Source organism: Nyctereutes procyonoides, unplaced genomic scaffold, assembly GCF_905146905.1.
Source record: "Nyctereutes procyonoides isolate TBG_1078 unplaced genomic scaffold, NYPRO_anot_genome, whole genome shotgun sequence".
Lineage (NCBI taxonomy): Eukaryota > Metazoa > Chordata > Mammalia > Carnivora > Canidae > Nyctereutes > Nyctereutes procyonoides.
Genome location: NW_026575120.1, coordinates 31,278,219 through 31,299,195, shown reverse-complemented (window position 1 = coordinate 31,299,195; position 20,977 = coordinate 31,278,219). Strand labels below are relative to the sequence as shown.

The window sequence follows — 20,977 nt, the reverse complement described above, 5'->3', positions numbered from 1 at the left end:
ACCACTCACTCAGCGATTCGGCCCATAAAAGGAGACATCCTTGATTCCTCCCTATCTCTCTCATCCCTCATCCAAACCAGCACTGAGTCCGGACATATCCAAAATTCAGTACTTTCTCGCAGTCCCCTGACCACACCTGCCCTGGTCCAGGCCAGCAGCTCCTGCCTGTAAGGAGGCTACATTTTTCCACAGCTTCTACGCTTGTAGTCTCACTGATTTTTCCACACAGGACAGCCAGAGTGATTTTTTTTTCTTTTCTGTTCAACACCTCCCAGTGACATTCCATGTCATTTAGAACCAAACCCAAATCTTTACCATGGCTTGAAGGCTCTAAGTGATCAGATCTGCTGGTAGCCATCACTCTTCCCCAATTACTCTGTGATCTTTCTTATCCTTTAGTATGCACCTGCTATATTCTTTTTTTTTAAAGATTTTTTATTTATTCATTCATGAAAGACAGAGAGAGAGAGAGAGGCAGAGACACAGGCAGAGGGAGAAGCAGGCTCCATGCAGGGAGCCTCATGTGGGACTCGACCCTGGGTCTCCAGGATCACGCCCTGGGACAAAGGCAGGCACTGAACTGCTGAGCCATCCAGGGATTCCCCCCCCCCATTTTTTAAAAAAGATTTTTTATTTATTCATTCATGAGAGACAGAGAGAGAGAGAGATGCACCTGCTATATTCTTGCTGTTTCCTCATATCATCATTCCACTGCTTGCTCCTTCATTTTATTCAGCTCCCCATTGAAAACTTCTTTATAGAGGACTTCCCTGATTTTTTCTACTCCTTTATAATTTCTTTATAGCACTTTCTACTGCCTGACATTAATATATTTATTAGTTAGTGTGTTTATCTGTCTCCCTCCATCAAAATGTGCTTTGTTCACAATGCCTTGAACAGGCCCTGGCATGTGGTAGACACTCAATAAATACTTGCTCATTGAATGAATGAAATGCTTTTTTTTTTTTAGAGGGGGGAAGGTGGTATTTGTTTTTATACCCCTAAATAATAATGCTAAATCTACTGTTTATTAAAATTGCAATAGTAGACATTAACTCTTGATTTCCTGCTAAACAAAATGAAAGCTTAGCGCTCTTATCCACTATCATCCTACTAACATGTTCTTGCTCGTTATCCTCTGAATCTAATTACATCATTGTTTTGGTGAAATCAATATGTTGTATTTACATTAATATGACTGTGTAAGTTTTTCTCACAGTTGAACACTGTAGTGTAAAATGATCACTTTTCCTTTCTCATACAAACATCTTGTTTTTCCTGAAATTATAATGACCTCAATTTCACATTTATTTATTTTCTGTATACCTATCACAAATGCTTTCCCAGAGAAAATATTAGGTAATCTGTCTACCTGACTTTCCTGAAACCATCCTTCCTACAGCTTTCTGCTCCAGTCTCTACTGGTTGCTTTCTTGACCAGCTGTTGTCCTAGAATTTTCTTCCACCATCATCATGGGACCACCCTTCATTTCTGTCATGGGTTTGTACTCTATTTTCTGATCCTTATCTTCTGTCTTGGTTTCTAATTTCAACCTCAACACTTTTCCCCCTTTGGGTGGAGGGTATAACCTCAAGAGCTTGATAACTTCAGAATTAAATATATCGTCATTCATTGTGCTAGATGCCCAGTGGACCCTTTGAATTTGGAAACTTGTGTCCTTTAGTTTTGGGAAATTTAAATGTTTTATTTCTTTGATAATTTCCTCCTCACAATTTTCTTTCCTCTTTTTCTGGAACACTCAGATGTTGGGTTTTTGATTGATTCTCTGATGTTACTTTCTCTCCTTTTTTTTTGTCTTGTCTTTTTCTTCTAATTTTCTAGAAGAATTTTAAGATTTTATTTATTTATTTGAGAGAGAGGAGAGAGAGTGCAAGTGGGTGGGGGGAGGAGGGAGAAGCAGACTTCTCACTGAGCAGGGAGCACGATGTGGGGCTCCATCCCAGGGTCCTGAGATCATGTCCCAAGCTGAAGTCAGATGCTTAACCAGCTGAGCCACCCAGGTGTCCCTGGAAGATTTTTTTTTAACCTTTTCTTCTATTTCTTAAATTGAATCTTTATAACTTTCCACCGTAGTACTTCTCATTTACAAGACTTTTTTGTTTTGTTTTGTTTTGTTTTTTTCTTCTCTGCAAGTGCCTTTTTAAAGCATCTTTCTCTTATGTGTTGGCTCCAGTATCTTCTCTTACCTCTCTGAGAATAGTCATTAGTTTTCTTGAAGTTTTCTTCTGTTTCTCACCTTACCTCTTTTTCCTGAGTTCCTTTTTCTGTTGTTCAAGTCTCCCTTTCAGAGCCTCTCCTTAACTTGATGTTCATATTTAAGAGTGAGGTGCTAAACAGCCCAGTGGGAGTTCCTGTGCATAAGTTCACTAAAGAGCCTTGGGCAATGGGCCAGGTATTTCAGGGGTCTCTCAGTCTCTGTGCCTTTGGTTCTTTTCTCCATGGGCATGCCAGTCTCCCGGAGTGGAATCCACCAATTTTCTTTATGCAGAGTTCAGACCTGACTGTTTGTGTCCTGAGAGCCCCAGAGAGTGAGGAGACTGGGGGTATTCCAGTATTCACCAAGTAGATTTTCATTTAAATTTTGTTTTCAGGGAGTGCCTGGGTGGCTCAGTTGGTTAGGCATCTGCCTTTGGCTAAGGTCATGATCTCAGGGTCCTGGGATCCACCCTCCCATCGGCCTCCCTGCTCATTAGGGAGTTTGTTTCTCCATTCTGCCCCTCACCCCACTTGTGCACGCTCTCTCTCGCTCTCTCTCTTAAATGAATAAATAAAATCTTAAATATATAAATAAATAAATTTTGTTTTCAGTATGAAGCCTTTCCCCTGCCCATGGCTTTGCCTGACATTCTGAGAGCAGCACTTGTCTTCAGAGAATAAACTTCCAGCCTTTGTCTGATTGAAAGAGAAGTGTTCATAAGTTGCTTAGGGGGCTGGGGGGCTTCTAGAGCTGGGGTTTTAACTGTTCCATACTCAGATTTGCAACGATATTCTGCTTTCTGCTTCATCCTTCACTGTCAGAGATTCCTGGAGCTTCCAAATCCTGTTTTTCCTGGTTCTGAGGCTTGAGTTGGCTTCTTTCTCATCCACCGGCCTTCCACTCTCCACAGGGCCAGAGATCAGTTTCTTAGTTCTGCTAAGTCACTTACCAGCCATTCGTCCATTTTCCATATTCCAAAAGTTGGCTGACATCTAGAGCCTGTGTTGACTCCCTTCCAGTATTCTTTGCCTTGTAGGATTTATTGATGATTTTTTTATTTCTGTGCTATCATCTTGATGGGGTTTGGGAAACAGCAGAAGTAAATGAGTGTTGTGCACTCTGTCCCATCTAACCATCTCCTCAGAGTTTCCAGTCTTTTCATCTGAAGTTCTGTTTTTCATGATTGAAGAATCCTTCCATACCCCATCATAAAAGTATTCACCTGCAATTTTCCCTAGTCATTTTAAAGTTTTGTTTTTCAGGTAATCTGGTTTCTTTTAGTGTAGAGTGGGAATTTTGAATCTAATTTTACTGTTTCTACATAATCCATGGAATCTTACCATTAATTGAAGAGCTCATCCTTTTCTCCTTGATCTGCAGCATCTCTATATATGGAAGTTTCCATATATGCTTGGGGCTGTTTCTAGATTTTCCACTCTATTCTACTGGTCTATTTGCCTATTCCCAGGGCAATAACACTCATTTTAATTAGAATTGCTCTATAAAAACCTTAGTACTTATTTTTAGATCTTTACTTTTCCATATGAATTTTAGGATTGTTTTTGTCAAGTTCTACAAAGTATGTCATTAGAGATTTTATTTTTTTTCATTAGATATTTTAGTTGGAATAATAAATGCATAAGTTAATTCAAAGAGAATTTATATCTTTATAATTTTGAGGTTTGCCATTGGTAAAAGTGACATATTTCACAATTTATGTAGGCCTTTTATGTCCTCAAATCCAGCTCTGTAATTTTCTTGCACTATTGTGTTACATTTATTCCCAAGTAATGCACACTTTTGTTATTAATATGAATCATCTATTTTCCATTATATTTTAAAATTAGAGACAGCTGGTTACAGGAACTCTGGAGTTTTGCATACGAACTTGATTCCAATAATCTTACTAAACTCCTTTATTAATTCTAATATCTTTGTGGATTCACTTGAACTTTTTTGCCACATGACCATATCATAGTAAATAAAGATCATATTAAAGCAAAAAAAAAAATCTAATTCCAACAGTTCTTCTTCTTCTTTTTTTTTTTCTTTTTCTTTGTCTTGGTTAGGCCCTCCAGCCCATTTTTTAATTGTAAAAGAGATGGTAGGCATCCTTTCTTTTCATTGATTATAATGGGAGTACTTTTACCATTTCACCATTAAACTTGATGTTTGTGATAGCTTTCTGGTAAAGGTCTCTTACTGTATGTTTAGAAAGATTCTGTTGCTGGTTTTTCCAGAGCTTTTTTTCCTATATGTAATTGCTAATTTCACCAAGTATTATTCTTTATTTATTGAGACTATCTTTCTCTCTTTTTTTCTCTTTCAACTTTTAAACTGCTAACATTGAATAATATATCACTAGATTTTCAGATTTTGACCATCTCTGCATTGGCCTTGTCTTGTTTTACACTTACTGGATTCGTGTGCTAATTGTTAGTATGTAGGTTCATAAATACACATAGTATAATTCTCTTCTTTTTGTGCTGTCCTCATTGTCCGGTCTGATTTTATTGTTTTCTAAGCTTGAGTTTCTGGAAATACTTCGGGTAAAAGAAGATGTGTGTGTGGACGGGGTAGATTTTGCTGCCTTTTAAAATATTCAAAAGTTCTGTTTTAGTCAATGAAACAAATATTTTAAGCGGGAAAAAAATGTATGTTCTTTATGGAACTAAATGAAGTGATTTTAATTTTGATTGAAAAAGGTGCAGCCTGCTTTTGCTCTTCCCAGTCTGACTCACAAGCAAAATTTAATGGCTCACTACTGATCTACATGATTGCAAATTCTCAGTTGGAACTGAAAAAAATATAACGAATCATCCAGATGTTTCCAAATGTCTCTTTAGAGTTGTTATGGTTTGATTAGGTAGATATATCCTATGCTAGACAAGCTGTTCTTTATCTGGGATGGTCTAAGTGGGAAATATATTCCACAAAAAATTTCCTGTATAAATCCGGTGTATTTTTAGTGTTGTTTACAAATGACTTCTGGAAAAAGTAAATCCTATGAAAGTGAAGTTTCTCATGGCAGAGATGGGCAACATATATCTCTTTCTTTCTTTTTTTCTAATGAAATTTGTTAAATTATCCTTCCGAGGTTCTTCCACAGTGCCCATTTCTAAATACATAAAAAAGGCTAAATGGTTGCTCATCCACTATACCCTGAGTACGAGGTATTCCGAATTTATCTAGGGAAACATACTTCTCTTTTCTAAAGACAGAACCCAAAAATATTCAGCTATTTATCTTCTAAAAACCATGCAAAATGCATGTCCTTTCTATGTTTCCTGCTGATAATATTTTCCCCATTTGTAGTGCAACTTTTCTTTCCTCTGGAAAGCTGGTACTTATTTTATTCATAGATTGCAAATTATGCCCTGATGCTGTTTAACCAAAAGGCATTACTCACACAAGCGGGAAGAATGTGGCTTAGGATTGAATCAGCATTGGCCATGGAAAACAGTACATTAAAACAGGCCTCACTGAGTCACAGACCATACAGCCTAGAGATCATGGGCCTCAAACATCTCTGGACACAGGTCATATCTTCACACAGACGTCACCAACTGAGTTGTTTTCAGAAGTCATTGATGTCTGCACTACAGCACCTCCAAACGCAGCAAGTTATCAGCCTGTGAACTATTACTCCGTCTTTACAACCTGTCCAGATATGGGACATCCCCAGTGGCAAAACTGGTTGTGTTCCCAAAGCTTCTTTCCAAATCATTCATTTGGGATCAGAAAACATTTTCCCATAGGAACAATTTTATAAATGGTGGTGCTCCACCAATGCCTGGTTGAGCCACAGTGTCCTTGAAATGCTGCGTTGACTGTGCTATTCCCACCAGCCATTATTTATTCTGTTTCCCTGGCAAAAGTGCATTCTGACTTCTAACTTGGGATGCCTGAAGCTCACCTCTCGCTCGCCCTGGCAGCCTTCTCTGTAGCTTTTTTGGGCTGTGCTGCAGTAGCAGTTGGGAAGAGGGGATAGGCAGCCTTCCCAAGAAAGAGATGAGCATAGGGTTGGTACAGATGCTTCTGGGTAACTCACTAATGCTGGATAGCTGAAGAAGGAAACCACCCACATGGATTAATTACTTCCCAAGTCAGTGTAAGGCACAAAGGGACTTTTTCCTAAGTAGAGATCATTTTTAAGTCAGATCTTCATAAATAGGTAAAGGCTTATATGGTAAAACCTAAGGTTTTTGAAGACCAAGCTTATGGACTTGTAGTTAGCCAGGGAAAAATATTTCAAGTCTCCTTGGCCAGTGATGAAACAGTTTCCAAACACATAGCAATAATGAGACAGAAGTCTCGCACCTAGTTCCTGGCCTGACAAATAGTAACTGCACATAATTTGTTGTTGTTGTTGTTGCTGTTGGATTAAATACTGATGGGCTAATTTAACCAGGAATTCTTTATCGAAAAGTACAAGACCACAGATTGTATGCGCATGTGGGCCAATTAATTTCATTCTAACTCAGCATCTGCTAAATCTGTCTTTCTCATTGCACACATCCTGTCAATGAAGACTTGGTTGGAGCACTTTCAAGAAGTCACTAGAACAGCAGTGTCATCTCTGTGATCATGTGCATCATTTACACCAGCCCCAAAGGAGGTGCTGGTGTAGACACCCTCTCTGCTGTGCACAGTTGCTAGCAATGTCTCCCTGTTGCCAAATCCAAGGAAACGAAGGGGAGGTGGAGAGAGAGAGGTGATGTGGAAAACCAATGACGATAGCCAAGCTTGTAGGACCCTGCGTAGCTGAGTTTCTGGCACTACACTTATTCTGGAAAACATTACCTACTAAAAAAGACCTAAGCTTTTTTTGTCAGTTGTTTTTATAACACATGTCGACATATTTTTAGGGGGCTGTGCCTCTTTCGGGTTAGAATTTAGTTTGTGCACCAGACCTGGGTCTTGGCTATCGCAGGCTTTAAAACTGTACAACGATTTAATTTCATTTTGTATATACCATTACTTTTAAAGGAAATATGCTATTAGGGCTCCCTCCATCAAAAAACCATCCCCACCCCCACCCCACTAAAACTTACAGACTATTAAACTTTGAGTTTCATCAACGGTGCTTTCTCTTTAAAGTTGCATTTGCGTTCTGCAAGACAGCCTCTTTCTCCAAGATTAACATTTCTTATGATTGTTCCTGACAATGGATTCACTTCCAGAGGCCCTGCTAAGGATAACCAAAAAAGGGCATGTAGCTGGCTGGTTTTGGCAGCCTGCACGCAGTTTCAGAGCTTTTTAGGTCTTGGTTTTCTGATGAGTGATTTCCTGAGCATGCCTAGAGAATGACAGGCATCTCCACAGGCAGGCTGCATCCACCTCGGCCGGGGTGTCGTCATTGGCTGCCCTATTAGAAAAACTACAGGACAATGCATACCACCGACTGCCGACTGTAAACATAGGGGCTATGTGTTCACTTAGCACGGACTTCTGGGAGGGGCCAAGGAAGGGCGGTCTGGAGTTTTATTGAATAGAGCAGTGTGTATTAGGCTGCCTGCCTGCCTGCTGCCTGCCCTCTTGCTGTGCTCCTGCTAGAGAAATCAGTTCTTCCTTTCCGATTTAGTCCCCAGGAAGAAGTTGCAGCCTGCGAGGTAAGCCACAGAGGGCTTTCTTTCCATCTCTTGCAGAGCGTCTGGGGGCTTTCTCTGTGTTTCAGTCAACATGCCTGTGTCAGGTAGCTGCAGAAGCAAGACAGTGAAAGCCAATAATAAAGCCCACAAATTCTCAGAGCCAGGCTGGGCTTTGCTGCCCTGCGGATGGTCCCCGGAAGACAAACAGGATGAGATTTCAAGTTCTCTTCTTGGAGCTGGGACGAGAGTTGAGATCTCATAGGGACGTGGGCTCTGGGCTCAGGGACCACCCGGCTACCTTGATAAGGAGCTCCTTTTGTTCAGGAGTGCAGTGGGGAGCTTACCTGAGCACCACAGGCCAGGGGCAGCAGGCGTGCTGGGCCCCTGTGCCCACACCAGTGGTCTTTCCTGCATCTTCTACTACCAGAGACTTAAAGAGGTTTTACCTTTAAAGTAAACTTTTAGGTTAACAGGCAGCCAAAAAGGAATGGTTTTTAACCAAAGCCATTTACATATTATTCTCCTACCAGTTTTTAAGCCTGGACTTCTAGAGCTGCAAGGAAATAAGGTCAGAGATGCAAAGAACCCTTTAGCACCAGTTGGGTTAATGTAACTGATATGATATTTGCCAAGACAGGAAGATGCCTACCATGATCTGTTTCCTATAAAACCTAATAATGAGAGAATGCATGTGCTAGTGGGTGTGTTTTTTAGAAATCGCCTTTAACATCCTACCAGTCTGTTTCTTAAGAAATCTTATTTTCTGTTTGAAAGTGTGTGCCTGTGATTAGAGAGTTTGAAGAGATGTAGTTTTGCAAGTGTGTTCCAGAAAGGGAGGAAGCAGGCTTTCATTTCAACATAGTCAGACATATTTGGGCATCTTAAACAGTAGTACAAGGCAGCCAGTTGGTAGTAGTCTGGAATTCCTTTTAGAAAGAGCTGATTGTAAAGGGTGGGAGAATTTTAGTGCTATGGTAATACATGGTTAAAAAAAAAGTGGATGAGAACAAAGTACTTGGTATTCATAGATCCCTTCTGTTAACAGGGCTATGCAGATGGACTTGTAAACTGGAATAGTAAAATCTTTCTAATGAGTTTGGCAAAACCAGACGTGTATGGCTAGAGCTTCAGAGAGGACTAGGTGGTATGTGGCAAGAAGAGCAAGTCTGATAATTTTTCAATAAGCCTGGGTATTGAAGGTTTTCAGCTCCAAATGACTGCATTTGCTTTTATTCTGTCAAGTGAGGTGGTTTTGTGTTGAAATCCATTAAATAATCTTTTTTCTTTGTATTTAGAATTTTGGGGGTAATTTTCTTGAGAATGCCCTTCTCTCCTCCTAGGAGATGATATATGAGAACAGAGTTCCCTGTGAATTTCTTTTCCTGGAACAGTTCTGAGTAAGTGTGGGAGAAAGGACTGCAAGTGAAAGCTATAGTTTGATTATCGTCCTTCGCTCAAAGAGATCAAGTTCCAAACTATTTTCACAGTATTTTTAATGTCAATCAAAATATGGAGAACAGTTTCTTTTTCAACTGTTCTCTAAACCATGGAGGGAATGCAGTTTGGAAGAAAATCTATAATCTTGGGATTTGAGGATAAATTCCGTTTTGAAACAAACCTCTCCAAATCCCCGAAAGTTCAAACTTTGCTGCCACCACTCACCCGTCTTGTCCTCGTGCATGCCCCATCCCCCAACAACCACAAAAAACACATTTTTCAAAGTAAGTGCTGTACCCTCTGTAGTGATGTACTGGAGCAAGGGGATTTGATATTTCACTTTCTATTGGACTTTGGGCAGTTCTCTGTGCTCCTTTCCTCCAGTTGAGTATGAGCTAGAACACACCTCCCTAGATGGGGAGATAAATGGGTACAGTGAAACTACAGAGCAACAACTCCCATTTTTAATAAAAGCATTTCATAAAGAGAAATGCAATGGCAAAGGTCTGGAACAAAAAAGTCACTTATAAAAAACTAATCTCAGTACACATAAGGAATGTCCAATGGATTGATCCATTGGTAACAGGCAAGGTTGTTTTCCATCGGTTCAGAGCCAATGGAATAAATAGAGTAAATTAAATAATTCAGGTCGAAAAACTGCCTTAAATAAGTATGCAATTCTTGCATTAAAGTTAAAAGGAGAACCAGGTTCACACTGCAGCTTAAAGGATTTAAATGAGATCCATAAAAGGATACCTGATGCTGAGGCTATTGACAATTTTCATTGGCTCCTGTGGCTGACCTGAGAATTTCCTGCTCTGTGGCAGATAGAATAGGTTGGTCCTGATTGTAGCCTGGGTATTCTCTGGTCTGATAAGCCTAAAAATGCACCTTGGTAGGCCTTTTCTTAAAAACACGTATAGTTGGGACGCCTGGGTGGCTCAGTTGCTTACACGTCCAACTCTAGATTTCGGCTAAGGTCATGATCTCAGGGTTGTGAAGTTCTCTCTCTCCCTCCCCCCACCCAATAAAAACAAAAAACAGACCCCAAAACCCCCACATATAGCTGTCATGGACACAAGCTCATGGTATCTTCATGGTAGCATAGCTGCTCATCAGGGATTCTTTAGTGAGGCAGAAAAGTGACATAGAGGAGGGCATGTAAAGGAATGAGTTGGATCCCCATCCGCCTGCAGTCTATCACATGTCTTGGAAATGTGGTGGGGTGAGGCCATGGTGGGGGGACACGGAAAATGCTGACAACGTGGTATGCAAATAGCATGGTAGGCCTAAGTAGGAGGTTAGATGTTGCCAAAGAACTTTCAGACTTTAAAAGAGTTTTCTGGGTAAATTCTCTCAGAGCCCGAAAATAGAACCATTAGATCCTTACTGAAAGTCCTTCATCTCTCAAGCTAATCCAAGTTTGTCATTAGAGAGATGCCCATAGGTTCTGGGTACTTGGGTAATTTAAAGAGATATTTGTAGCTCAGGCTTAACTCAGGAGCACCACTCTAAAAGCTCAGCCTCAGCACTGGTTCCCCTATTCAGATAGCCCAGACCTTGGGGGAAGCCATCCACTCTTTGACCTCATGTGTGGAATGGGCATTATGACGCTTCTCCTACCTCCCACAGAGCTTAAGATGTCCAAATGAGATGAGGCTGTTTGTCCCTCTTTTCTGTGAGCTATAATCTGTGTACAATTTGAGGCCTCTGAGCGTTAGGCTCATCTTCACTTATCTTCCACTTCTTACCTAGTATTCCAGATTATGTGCTCCTTCCACATATTTGAGGAACCTTGAGTGGTACCTTCTGAATCCTAGTTCTTTCTAGAACCCTAAGCCCCGGGTCCTGGGAATACTGGTCCCCCGCAGTGTTATCTAAATTTTAGCCCTGGTCATCAGAGTTGAGGAGAACACAAATATCGGGAGGCAGAATAAGATGGGTTATCGGTGGTACCAGGCTACGTCCGGAACCAGGAAATTTGAAGATCCAGTTGAGTAGAAGACCAATGACAAGGTGCTGACAACAGAAAGGCCTTAGTAAATGAGGCAGCTTCTCTGCCTCCAGCCAAATGCATGGAACTAATCCCAGCATGTCAAGCCTGGGCCTTGTAGAGAGGGTGAGGTAATCAGGAGCACCTGGTTGCGGTTCCTGTTGGTATTGAGACCAGACTGTTCCATGGATCTAGCCTCTCCCTCCCCTATGCTTCCCTCGATCTTTAGTATCCCCAGCTGGCTCTCCTGGGACTGACCCTTGGTGGCTTCTCTTGCTTCCCTACCCCCAGTCCGCTGTCTCTACCAGCTTCCCTGGCTCCTCCATCCCCAGGCCAAACAAGGGCTTCTGTGATCCAGCACTGACAATCTGCAATTTGCCTTCTATGCCTTCTAGCTTTAGGGTGAAGCCCAGAGCCCCGTTATGTTCAAGGTAGAGGAAAGCCTCTTCGCTTTTTGTAGGCAGAGGGGGAAAGAGTTAGAGTGGACAGTGTAAACGTTGGAGCAATTTCTGTGGAAAAAGAGTCCTCCTGCCTCTCACCCACAAACTCACAGTCGGCGGGCAGTGAGTGAGTGTGGGAGGAGGGCAGGAAGGAAAAGACGGCTGTGTGCAGGGGGCAGAGGTGGTGGGCAGCCCTGTGCTCTTGCTGCTGTGGATACCTCTGAAACCTGATTAAAACTCTAAAACCTTGCTGTGCCACAATCCTTTTGTGATTGACAGGTGAGAAACCTTGAGCCGGGGGAGGTTGGGGTGGGTAGTGAGGCAAAGTCTTGATTTCCATTGGAGACAAGGGTAGGTGGGACCAGAACATGAGTGGAGGTGTCCTTTCTTGTTCTCCAGATTTTTTTGAAGGAAGAAAGGATGGTGTAAATAGACATAGAGAGAAGGAGATGACTTCATATGGCCCCCATTCCAAAGAAAAGGAGATCATCTCTAGAGAAGCTGTTTTCTGGGGGGAGTTTGCAGGGGCTGAAGAAGCTGGGAATGGCTGCTGCCAAGCGTGTGCTGAGAGAGCACCATGAGCTTAATAAAAGGATTGCTAGGTAGGAGTCAAGGAATAATTGAAGGAAAGTAAATATTTGGGGGGAGGTATTTCAAATGAATTGAGTATTCTTCGGAAGCACGCATTTTAGTACATGATTTTTCTTTAAATATATATATATATATATCTCAGTGATGGAAAACTTGAAGATAAATTGCTTTTTAATCATTTCCTGAGGCTTCTGGCATTATTTTGTGAATATACGGATGAAAGCACTTGGCTGTAAGGAAATCATCTTACTTGGCGAGGGACATATGAAGTAGGAATATGTAATTAGTTCCTTTGACACCCACATGTGACATTCCCTCTCACTTGTCTCAACCTGGAGAACGAGGCAGATTTCACTTGTGTGCTAAAGATGGGCAGCACCAGGGAAAAGGGGTCCAAGGGCCAGAAGCATTAAGGACATTAGTTCCACTGGGGTCAGGAGAGCTAGGCCAGAATGGATATAAAGTACAACAGTGGACTGATGTGTGAGTCCCAGCCAGCTAAATAAAAGAAAAACAGTGAAAACCAGAAGGCAGGCGGAAGCTTAGAAACCAAGATCCTGCTTAGCAAGGCAGTGTGCAGACAGGTAAAGTAACATGGACGAGAACACCTGGCACAGTGTTTAGAACAAATACACCCTATGTTAGTAGGCTGCAGTAGCTCAAGTGAAGGGACAGGATTACCATATACATATGGAGGGGCACCCAGATGGCTCAGTTGGTTAAGCATCCAACTCTTGGTTTTGGTTCAGCCATGATCTCATGGGTCATAACATCGAGCCCCGCCTGGAACCATTCTCAGCGGGGAGTCTGTTTGAAGATTCTCTCCCTCTGCTCCTCCGCGCACCCTTGCACATGCATGTGCACACACACACACGTGTGCATGCATGCTTTCTCTCAGAAAAACAAATATAAAAAAAAAAGATACATATAGAATAGTAAAGGAATGGAATTGCGAGGAAATCCGAGAGCAGAAGCCACAATAGGATCCATAAAGAATGGGGTTGGAATCAAGGTGGGTCAAAGTATCTCCGCAAAGGTCTATGTGTTTCCATTAATGTGACTGAGCTGCAGCACATGTGACTGCTCCTTTCTCATATTCTACAGACTGGAAAGTTCCTTCTGTGCTTCCTGGTCAAATTCTGAGAGAGGAGACCTGAGTGTTCAGGTGATAACTATTGTCTTAGGCAAATCCCTTAGCAGAAGGGTATCAGAGGTTACCGGCATACTTATGGATGAATGGCCAGTGGGACTGAGCAGTAATCCCATCACCCCTGGGGAAAATAAAAAGCTGCGTGGTCAATTTTAGTTAGAAGAGAAGGTTAGGCATAGAAGGCAAATTAGCTGAAATGTCCAACAGCTATCAGTGAATGTCATTCCAGTTTTTATGTGACTGAATTCCTGGAGAGGCAAACAATGTCAGGGTCATACAGTATTTGATGACCACTTTGGCATTGCCCAATGAACCAGTCTTAAGGGAGGTTAGCTTGGAAGCTTGTACCGCTGATAATTGAAAAGATAAGAATTATCCATTTGAGAAAGATTCTAAAGGAAAACAGTTGAGTGTTTTTGTTGGCAAGAAACTTCATATGAGTCATAGGTGTGCTATGGCTCCTCCCAAACTAAGGCAATTTTTAAAATTCAATAAATAATGACTTAATTGTAATAAATAAAAACTACCGCACCTCAAATGTAAATTACAGTACTTCATAATTTAATGCATACAATCTAGTGTGCTCAGTCACTGGAAGTTTCAGTTCTCTGCAATTCTTGGAGTGTACTCTTTCATTCGCTGAACACCTTTCTCGATGCCTGTCATGGGAAGTAAAAACAAAACAAAGCAAAACAACATGCTCTATTCTGGGCTTGTTCTTTAGAGAAGCATTCACAAATATGCATCCAGGAATGAGCATCAAGATGAGGAATAGATAAAGGACTAATCCCAAAGGAAGGAAAATTGGGGCCACATGGATGTCTTCAAATATTTGGAGTACTTATATATGGAAAGGGTACAGGGCATTCATGTTTCTCAAGACAGCAGAACGGAATACGTGTATCCTATATTGTTAATGCTGGGCAGGGTCTGAGGAGGCATTTAGCCCAGGGAGTGCAAGTCATTTATCATCCGTTTGCCAGCTCCAAACAATTAGTAGCAACCACCTGGAACGGTGTGTTGAGAAGGATTCTGAGGCCCAGTCCCGAGCTCACTGAGGGCAGCAGACACTGTCATTGACAGTGATGTCTGTTGTGAAAGAAAAGGGACATTGCTACTTGGGTACCATGTATTTCACATCATTGATGTGGCCCATAGGTTTCTAAGCTCTGCACCTTGGATCCCTGGGAGGACACAAAATTATTGCAAGAGCTAAACAAACCCATATATGCAGCAAATGGTTGTGACAAACTGAGTAACTGATACATCTTACACAATATGTGCTATTTTACTAATTATATAGATGCATTATGATGATAAAATATTAATTTACTTAAAATAGTTACTGAATTCATAGTAGCTTTTGGTATTGTATTTTCTCAGTCAGTGGACTTAAAACATATAATTCTCTTACATGGAAGTTGGGACAAAAAATTTAGAATTTTAAGAAAAATTCTTTTTAGAAAAGAACTCGTGATTTTTCATTTTCCAGAATAAAGCCTAGCCATAGCAGGTAAAATTATGCATGTATTTGTACATTTCTTTGATTAATGTCAGTAAGATTTAAAAGGGCGGGAAACATCTTTTTTTTTTTTTTATTAATATATACCCAGTTCCTGGCACATTGCAGAAGCCCGGTATCTCTTGAGTGAGAGAACAAACCAAGGTCCTCCCAGTTAATTAGTGGCAAAAGTGGTTCCAGAACACACAGCTCCTAAGTCCCAGGCTGTAAACTATTTCGAGCCACTGGATTGTTTCTCCCAAAAGAAGGGAGAGAGAATGTCCCATTTTAACAGTTTAGGAATTTGGATTATACAATACAGCCCGATTATAGTAAGATTATAGATTATAATTATATCTATATAATCCGATTATAGATTATAATCTATAGTCCAGTAGATCTTAACCAGCATGTTCACCAGGAGCAATTGTAGGGCTTTTAGAAAACATACATGCCTGAGTCCCATTCCCTGGAGAGTGTGATTCAGCAAGTCTAGACCAAGGTTCAGCATCTGTAGATTGTAAAAACTCTCTGGTGCTTCTGATAGAACACCCTGGCTCAGAAGCAGTGCTCAATGTCCTTGCTTAAAATAATCTATAGTCGAGGTATGGAGTAACTTAGTCCCCACAGGCCTAGTTGTTTAGTTCTGAGTAATTTCTTTCTGAAAGTTATAGTTGTATATTCCAAATAATCCGTTTTCCCGAAGAGTCTCTTCGGAAGAGCTAGAATATTTATCTGAAAATTCCTCCAGCTTCCCATACTCTTTTGGTTTGGGTGCAGAGCTATCAACCCTGTAAGGTCAAGCTTTCTGATGAGATTTCCAGTATTTGCTTTTGTAAAGCATTGGAAATGTGGCAAGAATAAGATTTCTCATGGTATTTCCACTTCCTGTTCCAGCCACCATTACTAAGTGAAATTTAGGCTTTGGGGGAGGGGGTGAATTGACGAAAAATGTTCTCTTTTAAGTATTTCTGTCCTTAGGGTGTTTTTTTAGGTTACTTTAGGTATTTTAACTTACCAGGAAAAACAGAAGATGTTTTTCTCTGTTCTCAGCCTTGGGCTAAGAAATGTACAAATCCTGAGCAGAAGAAGGGAGAAGCTTCCTCCACCCTCACCCTATATCTCTTCTGAGGGCCAGAGCTATCATAGCTGCTGGCTTAGGGGGTCCTAGGGATGGCCCTTTCAGCAGCACTTGAGCCCTAAGAGACAGGAGGCCTCAGGTGAATGCTTTTGCAGAACTGAAAACCCATCTCTGGGGGCTTCCTTTACTCAACAGTCATGAGTTACATCCTGAAGATGTAACTTGCACAGAAGAACCACCCTTATTCAGGGCAGCAAGTACATAAATTATATTCACTAAGGATTGGAGAGCTAAAAGTATCTCTGCAAGAATAACCTGATCCAATAAGAATGCCAGAATTGCTACTATATTTGTACAGATGCTATTTGGTTTACAGAGCAGGACTTGCGCTGGGTACATGAAGGCAGGGCTCACTGGAGAATAGCAGCTAAAAAGGAATTATATTAGGATCCACATGCATAATGACATCACACAGACTGGGGCTCATTTCCCTCCAACCCCGTCCCCCTCTCCATGCACCCTAAACAGTAGTGTGGGAAGCCAGCTCATCCTAGCTCCCAAAAGCCAATTGTTAATTTTTTAAGATTTTGCAAACCAGTTGTTGAACATAGTCATTATTAGAAATTAAATTATATCAACTTACAATCATATTAAAACCCAAGGTAACAAATACTCAAAACTCATTCCTTCCCAATTATTTTCTTACATTTTATTATTATCTGTGCTCTGGAGGTTAGTTGCATTTATTGTGTCCGTAGGAGGGAGATACATCACTGGAGTTAGCAAATGCCACAAATCGGGCTCCCCTCCGCTTGATCCCCCACCCCCGGAGAGCTTGTTGTGAAATATTTCCCTAAGGTATCAAGTTGATAAAATTTGCCTCTCTGTGGGAGAGCCCATCAGAATACCTCTGTTATTTTATCGCATGCAGATTCATAACGTATGCTTATGATTGCATCTTTCCTTGTTTACTTGTCGGTTATTTCTTATGCTCTGGAACGTACGTGCCATCAGTCAGCGACTATGTCTGGGTTTTTTCAGTGCTGTGATTTGAAACTAAAAAAGTGCCTCACTCCACACAGAGCAGAGAGCAGAGAGTTAAAGGAGTAAAGAAATAGATGTCCATAATTTATTTCTTCTTGGTAAGAAAGCTGAAGTCAGTATTCATGTTTGAACTCATTGATTCCTCTCTAATCATGTTATTACTGAGTGTTTAGAACCGTGCCTGGCACATGCTAAGTAGCATATAGATGTTTACTAGATAAAAATCAAACAAGTCATCTCCCTACAACAGCCAAATTTACAGATGAGGAAATTGAGTTACGATTAGGTTAGTAACATATCGAAGGTCTCAAAACTAGTAAGTGGCAGAGCCAGGATTCAAACCTGGATAATCTGGCTCCGTAGTCCACGTGCTCAGCCACCGTGCTGTGCTGCCTATGGCTAATTACTCCAGTGATGGAGACACCTGGTTTGTGTGTGGCTCTGGGGGTGTGGCCCATCGGAGAACACACTTTGGAAGCTGGAAGACTTGAGTTTGAATCTCAAATTTACTATTTTTGAGGCTGTTTCTTCACCTCTAAAAGGGGGATTATTATTCCTCCAGTTTTATAGTTATTATAAGGATTAGAAACAATATCTCTAAACTGCTTTGCCCATGCTGGCACTAAATTAAAAATCATCAGCTATCAGCTGTGACTTTGGTGAGGCTACCTATAGGCGTGGACTCCCTTTAGTCCTCAAGTCTCAAGCCACGTTCTCCCAGCATGGCTACTCCATGGCTGTTATGTAGATGGAACAAAAGAAGCCACCTTCTTTTCTTTTCTTTCTTTCTTTTTTTTTTTTTTAAGATTTTATTTATTTATTCATTCATGAGAGACAGAAAGAGGCAGAGACATAGGCAGAGGGAGAAGCAGGCTCCCTGTGGGGAGCCCAGTGCAGGACTCGACCTCAGGACCTCCGGATCACAACCTGAGCCAGAGGCAGACCGACGCTCAACCACTGAGCCACCCAGGTGCCCCTTCTTTGTCCATGTCAGATTCTCCCTGAGGTGGGACTAGGACTAGTAGCCAACAGTTACAGGAAACCCTGCTCAGGTCCGCATAAGCACTTTCCAGATCTGTCTGTCTCTGGAGCTCTGCAGAAGCAGATGACTTCCACCACCCCTTTCAACCACAGAGTTTCCCCCACTGCCCTTATCACTGGATGTGTGCTGCCTTTCTTTATCTGGTATGGCTAAAGGGGTTTATTATTCCTGACACTGGGGCGTTTTGTAGGTTTTAGTGTTTGGGACCTGGAATGAGAGAGGGAGATAGGAAGGAAGGTAAAAAGGAGAGAGGAGAGAATGAGATACAGAGAGAAGAGAAGTTGAGAATCATCAAAACAATGCTGAATTTGGGAGGGACAGTGAATCAAAATGGATGGAGAGTTATCCCAAGCCCTTGTGGGTTAGACATCATTAAGGAGAAAGCTGGCTCATCCCCGAATCTTGCCGGCAGTCTTGCTATGTGACAGGCACCATTCAAGTTGAAGATGACTTTCTCAGGGCAGTGAAATAAATTAAGGAACTCCTCCAGAGTCATATGACTAGCAAATGGCAGAGCCAGATTCAGTGCCACTCCCCTGAATCCAGTCCTTTCCATTTCCCTACAGCTGTTTGTTCTGTGTCTTTCTTCAGGAATACGATGGAAACCAGAGCAGGAGGTTTCCATAACCAATCATTATAATTTGTCAGAGAGCCACACTGCAGTTCAAATAGACAAGCACATTGTCATTCCCTGCCATATAAGGAAGCAGGGCTAAACACCATTTCTTTCACTACTGATAATTCGAGTGGGAGACAGGATGAGAATCTAGGACTATAGCAGCTTAAAAAAAAAAAAATTAAAAGAAGCCTGCAGAAATACTTCTGTGTTCTCCTTTCCTGGTAGCAGAAATAGTTTAACAAGCAGGTTACACACTTTTCCCTGATTCAAGGGAAATATTCTGGAATTATGTACTGAAAGATGAAAACTCTTTGGCCAAAAGTATGAGTTATTTCGTTTTTGATTATGTCACATTTAGAAATTCAAAAGGCCGAGACAGAGCTTGTTCTACAAGGCTCAGGTAGGAAGTCAGGGGCTGTACTTCTCTGAACGGGTTGCCTCAGGAAGTTAGAGTCCACTCATCTTGCCAGCTGTTCTGAGAGATAGTATTTTTTTAAAAAAAGATTTTATTTATTAATTCATGAGAGATACACAGAGAGAGACAGTCTCCCTGTAGGGAGCCTGATGTGGGACTTGATCCCAGGACGCCGGGATCACACCCTGAGCTTAAGGCAGATGCCCAACCACTGAGCCACCCAGGTGTCCCTCAGAGATATATTTATTAATAAGTCTTCACATATAAGTTTGACCTCCCTGCCTCAAACTCAGAATATTCATGTGATCACCCTTGGCCTTTAACAATCAGTCACAGTAGGGGTTTGAGAACATAGGCCCTATAACCAACTTCATGGAAGGAGAAGCAAGGCATGAGCAATTGAAATTATTTCCTAAGGGTCAGCCAGTTCAATCTTGCCAGGGGGAGTGCCCACTCTTTTAGATAACTCAAAGAAGCATTACTTTGTCTTCTTGGGATATGGAGAAAATATAGTCTGGGCAACTTCTCCTAGCTCTCATCTTTGACCACATTACATCTGAGGTATTAGTTCCCTAGGGCTACTGTAACAAAGCACCACAACCTGGGTGGCTTAAACAATAGAAATGTACTGTTTCACAGTTCTGGAGGCTAGAATGCCAACATCGAGGTGTCAGCAGTGTCGGTCCTTCTGAGGGCTCTGAGGGAAGGATCTGTTCCAGGCTTCTCTCCTTGGCTGGAAAATGGCCATCTTCATGTTCACCTAGCATTCTCCCTGTATGTGTTTCTCTACCCAAATTTCCTCTTTTTAAAAGACACCAGTCCTGTTGGATCAAGGCTCATTCTAATGACATCATTTTTACTTGATCACCTCTCTAAAGACCCAATCTCCAAAAAGGTCACATTCTCAGGTACAGGGTTTAGGACTTCAACATGAGAAATATGAATTCAACCCATAACCCATAACATGCTCCAGTTCAATCCATAAGGTGCTCCAGTTCAAAATGGTGATACATACAGCTCTTTTCTGAACCTCTAAATGCCAAAGACCCTATTGCTGATGGTATTCCATCTTCCCTCTGGGTTCAGGAACTGCTTAGCTAGAAATTACTGGGCCTTTTGAATTTACCCTTGACATTTACTTTCTGCCTTTTGCAATACAAAATTCAGACCCAGTAAAAAGTCAAAGGAGGTCTCAGACGTGATGCACTGAAATGCAGCTTCACAGACTGTGGCCTATCTGTGGACACCTGTGAAACCACAGTAGCACACTCTCTGGTAGGCAGCCATCAAAAGTTGGAGAGAGGGCTTGATGAGAAGGCTTGGCGGAGGCAGCCTGTGAGTCTGAGAAGCAGAGCCCTAGGAGGATGTAAGCAGCAGCTGAGAGGACATCGTGTGGGCCACTTCAGGGCAGAAAGCAGGGATGGCTGTTTTCAGCCATTTTTATACATGCTGACTATAACTACGAATCCCCACATTCAGGGGAAAATACTAGAAGCCTGTGCATATTTTTGCTCTGAATCATTTGTCTTTTGTCTTCTATTTCTTCTGAATTCATCCTTAAGTTTTTATACACCCTTCCTCCCAACGCTCTTCCTAGGTTTATCTGTGTTGATTACAAATTGCCCACATGTGGGACACCTGGGTGGCTCAGTGGTTGAGCATCTGCCTTTGGCTCAGGTCATGATCCTGGGGTTCCGGGATTGGGTCCTGCATCGGGCTCCCTGAAAGGAGCCTGCTTCTCCCTCTGCCTATGTCTCTGCCTCTTTCTCTTTGTGTCTCCCATGAATAAGTAAATAAATAAATAATTTAAACAAAATGCCCACACACATCATACCTTGTCTCCCAATCCCTTTC

General features: G+C 41.7%; 1 protein-coding gene across 4 annotated transcripts in view; it reads left to right on the top strand.

Annotated features, from left to right (window-relative positions):
• Positions 1-7,542: 7,542 nt before the first annotated feature.
• Positions 7,543-20,977, top strand: part of CALD1 (caldesmon 1) — a 189,071-nt gene continuing 175,636 nt past the window's right edge. For 3 of the 4 annotated variants that reach the window (XM_055334651.1, XM_055334652.1, XM_055334650.1), the window contains exon 1: positions 7,543-7,831. The gene's annotated coding sequence lies outside the window, so the exon portion shown is untranslated. The remainder of the gene's footprint in view (positions 7,832-20,977) is intronic. The other variant, XM_055334654.1, reaches the window with a different exon arrangement.